Genomic DNA, 9,000 nt, shown 5'->3' on the forward strand with positions numbered 1-9,000 from the left:
ATGGGTGTAAATGGAGAGGATGGTTGGATCGAGCACAAGGCATACACGCGGGTGGGTTTGCTCGGAAACCCAAGCGACGTCTACTACGGCCGCACCATCTCCTTTACCCTTGGTAACTTCTGGGCCACCGTTCGCCTTCATCCTTCCGACCACCTCGTCATCGAGCCCCATCCCTTCTATGACCTTGTTCAATTCTCCTCCATCCAATCCTTGGTTGGTTTCCCCTTTCCCACTCTTCTTCTTGTTTCTTTTCTTTTTTTGAAGTTTGATTGGATAAGATTTATACCTATATATATCCATTTACGTCCTTCTTTCTATTGATTTGTTAAATATTGAACTGGGTCTTTGCAATTATAAACTGTAGTTGAGTATCTTGGCAGCCCCAGATGCATGTAATTGTGGGGATCATTCATATATGTTTGTTCTCTTCAATTTTTTTATTTTGAACTTGTTCTCTTTCTTTTGATAATTAGGTGCCATTAAAAGGATAGAAGGAATGTGGGTGAAAATGGGTCACATCCACTTTGAATGCTATCCTATTGAAGTGTGTGGGGAAGAGTTTGATGACTTGTTCTATTACCCACTAAGCATCTAGAGAATTTGTTGGGAGCACACCCACATGCACTGTTGGTTTAGTCCACAAAAAATTTTTGCATAACCGTGTCTTGTTCACATATTAGATGGATGATTGCCACAAGTTTTGATCTTATTGAGATATTAAAAAAAATCTGTAAATCAAAGTATTGGACTGCTTCTTGCATTGTAGATTCTTGGTGTTGAGATTTGCATGAACAACATGACAGAAAGATCATACAAGCCAAGAGTGACATGATTATCATGTACATAAATGTATGAAGAATGTAGGTTGCTATTTTTTTATCTTCCTTCATCCATTTAATGAATTTAAATCTTTTGGTCTGAAGCAATGATTTTTACCACTTTGTTTCTTCATTAATGAAGAATTACAGTAGTGCCTAAATGCTAACATGAAGATAGCCCATGAAATTTGAATATCAAGGGGAATGATTTCCCAAGTAACAAAATTGATGAAGATCAACATTCTAGTAATGAATTCAAAGTAGAGAAATTATCAATGCTATTTTAATGAGAAAAACAAATGTCTTTAACATTAAATTAAATGAGTACTAATAGATAAATTATTCTTATATTGTGCTGAAAGTCAAGTTGATACATCTATAAAGAGACTCTCCACGCTCTGTTTTCTGTTGTTACCATTCCTTCTTCAGACAATGAAACGAGATTAGAAGGCTACAACAGTACATTGTTTTTCTTTTTTGAATGGTTCATTTGACTAAAATGTTTGGCTCAATGTTCATGTTAGCTCCTATGCTAACAAAAAAACTTGGATAATAAGAACTGTAAATTAAATATTGTTGTCTATAATAAGAAGATAAAGAAAGAAAGAAATTATATGAAGATAAAGAAAGACAGAGATTGGATTAAAAACATGTTTATGGTTTATATAAAAAAGTAGACGAGAATGAAGTTGGGATGGAGAGGGTTATCTTCTGATGGTATAATATCATTTGAGCCTTTGGACTTCATGAGAGAAGGTTGGAGATGTGATGGAAAAGGTAATGGGATAAAAAAATAAACCTCATACCAACATGAAACGTCTCATCTTATTCTAATGATGATATGGATGTTCTATCCCAGTAAGCATTGGGCTGCAACAAATTAATGTTATAACGTAGTAACTGTTACAATATACAAAGGACTATATTCATGTATTTGTGTAGTAAATATGATTTTAAAAGAATAAATATAACTTTTATAATATACAAATGAGTACTTTCATGTATGTAACATGAGAAAATGCCAATGCTACCAATATGCCACACAAGTGAAGCTTATAAACTTTTTGTTCCTTGCATTTTCCTTCCTTGTCAATGTATTTTGGATTGTGACTATGTGATTGTTCGTCGTTTCATTTTACCTTTTATGATTTTTCTATTAATTGCTTTTTTTTTAGCAATTCGGTGTTTTTTACTTCTTCCAGTTTGTTTTGATCGGTTCTCTTGTCACAAGTGAAATGTCAAGACCTTCACCTATGTTCATCTATGGAGCTTTTGCATTAATTACGTTATTCTTTGATAATTGAATATAGAGAAATTGTTTATTTGGACTTGGAGGGAAAATCAAAATAACTTACAGTTCAGTGAGGAGGGCCAAATTGTTAGAAGTTCTATTCCACTGCTGTCTTGCATATAATTTTGGAGGGTCTGAGAACATGCAGCTTATTCAAATGGGAGGAGCAATTTGATTGAATATCATTAAAGAGGTAGAACTTGTAATGTGAATGTTTATTAAGAGTATAAAATTGGTTTCTTTCTTGAGATCACTCACAATTGTTAGATATATGGTCTCACAAATTGAAAGTATGGTATCTCATTAAATATGAGAACCATTTTTTAATAAGCATGATATCCAAGAGATAGAACTTGGACGCCTGGTGATTTTCATCAATGCCAAACATAGCATGCCTCTCTTAGGTCGTTCACAATTGTTTTCTAAAATATCTTATAGAATAAGGCAATCATGAATTAGTCTAACAGGTTAAACAACTTATGGATGAACTAGAGATTTACAGGACGATTGAAATTTATGTTCAAATTATAAATATGACATGATAGAAGTGACGAATGATGAACCCAAAGTTTGAAACTTTATGAATATTTGGACTATGCAATTTTAAATAAAAACGAGTAAGATTAAAGTGCATAGGGTTTTCAAGAGTGTGGACAATGGATATTGTTTTATATATCCAAGTTATATAAATGTTTTGTCTTCTAGTGTTCCCACTGGGCGAGAGATGCACTTTTTATTATTCAGATTTATCTCACTGTAGTTTATGTTTGTCAGAAAACCAAAGATAGAAGTACATGACTTAGATGATTATAATTCTCGAAATAATGCAAAAACAATGTCTACACAAATTTGTATATCTGAGGTTATCTGTTTATTTTTCAAGACTATTATGGTGGGATTCGCTTGCTAATGTCAATCTGCAAAGTTTTCTACAAGTACTGCAAGGAAAACAATATTGAACTTAAGACTTAAGAGTGAAAATTTCACATTGTCATATGACACTAATATCCCTCGTCAGGTAAATTTTGTTAGAAATGGTTTGTTGGTATTGTTGTTTCCTTCTGATTCTTTCACTATTTGTTTAATTTGTGTTTGTCTTGTTTTTTGAGTTAATGTTTCATTTTACTTCAGCTCATTCTCATTGACTAGAACTTGCAGTTTTTAACACAGTTACATAAATTATATGCCAACAAGTGTGGGATTGTGCTTCATGCTTCCATTTAGTAAGATTATTTGTTTGAGTATTATTATTATTATTTTTGTCAGCAATGCCAATGCCAAAGTGTAGATATAAAGCCTTCATGACCCACTTGAAAGGTTATTTACTCTCAATAAACATACTTTGGAATTTTTTTCTCTTTATACTCAAGTGTTTTCCCAATCAAAAGGTTGAAAATCTTTTCATTTTTTTTTGGCCTTCACCTCCTACCAAAAGTTTTCTGGGGAAAGAAGCCATGCAACTATTACAAATCTTCATTTTTAAAATTGTAAAACCAAAACATTATAATCATAATGGTGATGCATTTTCATTTCCTTTGGTTATGCTTCTTTCAGTATGAAAGGGATATCATTATGTTTAAAGCACCATTGTATCTTTTCAGTTCTGATTCACAACTATCTTATTGGCAGAAAAGAAAGTGTTTTGACCTGTTTGTGGTGATAATGTTTTCTTAGATGGTAAAACCTCTTTCCTTTTCCATAATTATATGGCAATAATCAGGGGCGTAGCTAGGATTCATGTGAGGGGGGGGGGGCAAACAGGGGTGTAGCAAAAAAAAAATTATTTGTGTGATAGTCGGGGGTTCGGGGGCAGCGCCCCCGGAAAAAAATTTTTTTGAGACAAAATAAAAATGGCTACAATTATTAATAAAAATCTATTTCATATGGACAAATCAAACTATTTGCTGCAGTCAGGGCTGGGCTAAAAAATGGATAAACATCTATTTCATATGGAATCATGGGCAGGGCTAAGACTGGGCTTTTAAAAAAAAAAAAATTTTAACTGTTTGGGGAGGCAGGACTGGGCTACAGCCCAGTCCTGCCCCCCCCCCTAGCTACGCCCCTGGCAATAATGTTTCAAGGTTTAAAGTCTTGTTCTAAAAAAAGGATGCCTTCATGTTCACTTGAATTTATGCTCCCAAATTGGTCGCGTGAATCATGCAATTGTGGATAACTCACTATAATAATCATTCAGACGGGGCTTTCAGGTTCTAGTGCAATTGTATGTGTTGCATTGAGTTGCTTGCTTGATTTCTACAAGGTCAGGCATCTGGTCAAAGTAGAAATCAGACTGAACCTAATTCTTAGCGACGAGATGGAACTTGGGATTGTTGCTGGCCTTCAAGATCGGGTTGCACAAGTGTATGGAGGGCTTGTATATATGGTACAATCCATACACAAATATTGAAACTGAGACTTCCATATGTATCCATGATGATTCTCATGTGAGAAGTTTACTTTCAGGATTTCAGCAAGCAGAATATGGATGTATTAGGGCACGATTTGTATAGATCCATGGGCACAAGTTTGCTACCTCTGCTATATGTCATTTATGCTGAAAATCCTAGTGATTCTGGAAAGGTTGGTACTCTAATAGCACTTCATGTACCATACTTTTAAAGTTAATTTATTTAGATCTCTGTCAGATCAAAAGACTCAAGTTCTTCAACTCTGAGCCTCTTAGCTCAAACTGCAGAGTAGATCCAATTTTGGTGTGCACTTGCGTGACATCTACTGGTGTAGGTACGTAGTTCTGTCCGGAAGAGGTGGCTTGATGGAGATGAGTTTATTATATCCTCAATGGAGCAAGTCGCCAACTTAGTTGTAGAAGGGCAGAAGGCATTATTGGAAAAAGACCAACAAACTTGCAGAACTCATGAACCGCAATTTTGATCTTCGAAGGTGGGCCATATATCCTATTTGTTTCGCATATTTACTCAAACTAAAATTTTGTTAAAAACTTGTCTCATATCCACCAACACCTTCCTCTCACTCCACTTGTAGCTTGAACTCATGAGCCTTCTCTATTGTATAAAAGAAGAAAGAAAACAATCTAAGTCCACCAAAAAGTTTTGTACTTCGCATCATCCCTTTCCTTGAGATAGATCCAGTTCATGACACTCCTGTTGATCATTTTCCACACCTGCCACAACACCCTCTTCCATGGAGCGCAAATGGCTCCTTAATGTAATGGCCTCTTTTCTTCACATGGCTGAAAGCAATGGAGACAACTTAATTGTTTTAATCCATGACATCTACATTCCTCAAATCAAGAAAATTGTGCATTTTTATCTAATAGCTAGAAGCCCTTTCCTAAAATTTGTGGAATATGGTGATGTATTTCTTGAAATTGACACAGAAAGTTACCAATTCCATGAACATTAGATCGTGTAATTCACATAATATGATTAGCAATTTCAGGTAACGTGTTTTCAATTTATTGGGAAAGTTGCGAGTTGAATATGGTGTGTTGTGTCTACATGCATGTATGCATTCTTGTTTGCTTATGGAAACTTATTGCCATTCGCAGTATCTTTTTCTAACCATTCTTTTCATGTCCCATTTGCATAGTTTAATCAATCTATTTCTTATGTCTTTCATATTTAGTCAGTCGACCATCCATGTAACTTGCAGTTTTAAGATGCTTTGCCTCATTATCTTTTCCTTTGCACTGTGTATCCAGTTAGTTGACTCTTTTTAGAAACCACCTTTGCATAGATGGCGTATTGGTAGACTACTGTTTCATGATACTTGCATGTGATACCAGCTGCAGAAAAGGGAAAAAAAAGGGTGATGATCGTCACAAACATTCTTATTAACTGTTTATTGTTTTTTGCAGGTGCATGTTCAGGGATGATGCTCTGGGATCAATGAATATTGCTATGGTTGAAGTTGCTCAAAGTGTCGGTGCTGCGTCAAAATTTACTGGCAATGGGGGTGCAGTGGTTGCCTTCTGCCCTGATGGATCTTCACAAGTAAAGCGTCTGAAAGATGCTTGTCACAAAGTTAGTTTTGTCATTCAGCCTGTCATAGTTGTTCCCTGCGTTCTTAATGATGAAGACCTGCCCTGATGGATCTTCACAAGTAAAGCGTCTGAAAGATGCTTGTCACAAAGTTAGTTTTGTCATTCAGCCTGTCATAGTTGTTCCCTGCGTTCTTAATGATGAAGACCTGAAAATGCTTTCTAGTAAGTCTTGATTTCTGTTTGCATATGTTCCCCATCAACACGTTCCAAAATGACTGATTTTGTTGATTTACGATTTTGCATGGTCTTTATTAACTTATTATATATTTATTTAAAAATTCAAAATGTTTAAAATTATCATTTAGTTTAAAACCGTGAAGCCTGAAGCATGTGTTAAAAATTGTTGAACGCATGAAACATGAATCGTTTAGAAAGCATAAGGGGAGGCATGTTTTTTTTTAGGTTTTTTATCAAGAATGCTCAATACATACCTTGATTTTATGATGAGACCATAATTCTAAAAGAAAATGTATCTTTGTAACTTCAAAAAGACATTTATAATATCAATGGTGCCTATTTTCACATTAGGTGAAGCAAGTTTCCGTGTTTCACAAGTGAGCTTCTTACAAAGCTCGCATGAAAAAAGCATATATGGTTTCATTCTTTAAGGGCAAGTTTTTTTGTGAAATGAACTTTCAAGATCTTTTTTTTTTCATTTGTAACCTGAAGAAACCACACCCGGGACAAAGACTTGGTTGTGTTGGCTTAGCCTGCCATCCTACAGTCATCGTGTTGACCGTCGAAAAGTCTGAGGCTAGGGCCCCTTCCTCCAGGGCTTATGCTGGGCATCAGCTTGCACAAAAAGGGATGCTCATGAGAATCAAACATTGACTGTCTGTCTAGTGGTCAAGGCCCCACTCCGCTACACCAAACCCCCTTGGGACAAGCTTTCAAGGTCTTGAGAAGCTTCTGATGACAGGAGCAAATCTAAGTCATATTGTATATAACCAATTGTTAGTTATATTTTCAATCCCCACCCCAATCTCATTTGGGGTCTGTGCTTCTCACTTGGGAACCATGAGAGTGGGACCCGTGTTACATCTCAATCAATCCAGTGAGATTTGTGATGGGGGTTGAATCTAACAGAGGACTAGGTTATACTACAATATGACCTGACCTATTGGGACAACAATAGCTCGAACCAACATTGATTTTGATCAATGATTGGCCTTTTCTACTGTAACACTTTGAAATTTAACCCATTTTTTTGAGGATTTTTTTTTTAACGAAAATATTCAAATTAACCGGGCTAAACATTTCATGGACATAAAAGGAATCGTTCAAGCAACTAATATTCATTTCATTGTTAATAAAAGTTTAAAACATAAGATCAAAGTTCGAAATAACTGAATGACATAATTACAATAACCCAATTAAAATTTAACACTTCGAGAACACAATAGATCATATATCCTAATTTGCACGCCATCTTGCAATTACTCTTTATCTTTTATTATTGTGATCATCGCAAAATTTTTCCTCTCTTATATCTTTCTCTCTCTTTCTTCTCTTTTCCTTTTCTAACCTCTATTTTCCTACTTTTTAAAGGGAGGAAAATAAAAAAAAGAAAGAGAGAAGAGAAAAAAAAGAAAGAAAGAGAGAAGAGGAACTCTTTTGCGGGGTCTCACTTGAGCTTGATTTGAAAATATTTAGAAAATTAAACTCGCCTCCGTTTTGAAATATTTGCAGAAAAAATGAAGAGACGGGATTTGATCGTCGGTACGAGGTTTCACCGTTCCTGGCGTTTTTACCAGGGGTAATCGAACCAAGGGTAGAATCTATGCCTTTTGCTTTGCCTAAATATTATCTAAGCATTTATCCTAAGTGTAAATACACAAAGAATCATGCTTGTGCAATGCAATGATGTATGCTCTTTTGAAAGATGATTTGAAAAATCCCCAAGTGCTTGATAATGGAGTGAAGAAATGGTTTTGAATGGTAGAATCTAACTTAGAACTTGAGATAGATCAGAGAAGTTCTAAGTCTTTTGAAATGATTAGAGTTGGAAAAATAGATCTTTTGAATTGGGAAAGAATGGTTTGAAGATGAAATAAAAAGGAAAGAAATTCCAAAGTCAGAAAATAGACTTTGAACTTAGATTTAGGAGAAGAGATAAAACTTGTAATGAAATTAGAATCTAAAATTTGAAATCATGATGGTTTTGAGAAATCCAAATGGTATTTAGAAATAGAAGTGAATTTAGGAAGTTCGGATGAGATCTGAAAATGAAATTGGGTTTGAAATTTAGAGTTGGGAATAGAATTGGATTCCAAATTCTAAATAGGATTGGATCCAAGATCTGGAATCTAAGGTAGGGTTGGACTCTGAATCCTAAATAGATTTTGGATCTTCAAAGATGGATTTTAGGATATGAAGTCTGGATCTTTAAGATGGATTTGGATATGAAATTTGAGATCCAAAGTAAAATTAAATTCTGGATCTTAAAATGGAATTGGATCTGAAGTCTGAGATTCAAAGTGGAATTGGATTCTGGATCCTACAATGGAATTGGATCTGAAGTCTGAGATCCAAGATATAGTTGAATTCTGGATCCTAAAATAGAGTGGATCTGAAGTCTGAGATCCAAAGTAGAATTGGGTTCTGGATCCTAAAATAGAATTGGATCTGAATCTGAGATTCAAAGGTAGAATTGTATTTAGAAAACTGGATCCAAGTTGATCTAATTTTGGATTTGGGCTTTGAAAGTCCAAATGAGACTTTTTGAATATGGATCTGGGTTTTGAAAACCCAGATTGAATTTAAAATCTAGGAAAGGTCAAGTTTTGAGATTTAGAATCAATCTCAAACTTTGATTTTGATTTTAAAGATAGAAAGATAAGTTTGGTTTTGAATTTTGAAGATGAATC

The 9,000-nt window shown here is 34.8% G+C and overlaps 1 pseudogene; it reads left to right on the forward strand.

The window, feature by feature from the left end:
- Positions 1-6,179, forward strand: LOC149837187 (glucuronokinase 1-like; annotated as a pseudogene).
- Positions 6,180-9,000: the final 2,821 nt, after the last annotated feature.

Source organism: Nuphar pumila, chromosome 5 (genome assembly GCF_984573655.1).
Source record: "Nuphar pumila chromosome 5, dmNupPumi1.hap1.1, whole genome shotgun sequence".
NCBI classification, from domain to species: domain Eukaryota; kingdom Viridiplantae; phylum Streptophyta; class Magnoliopsida; order Nymphaeales; family Nymphaeaceae; genus Nuphar; species Nuphar pumila.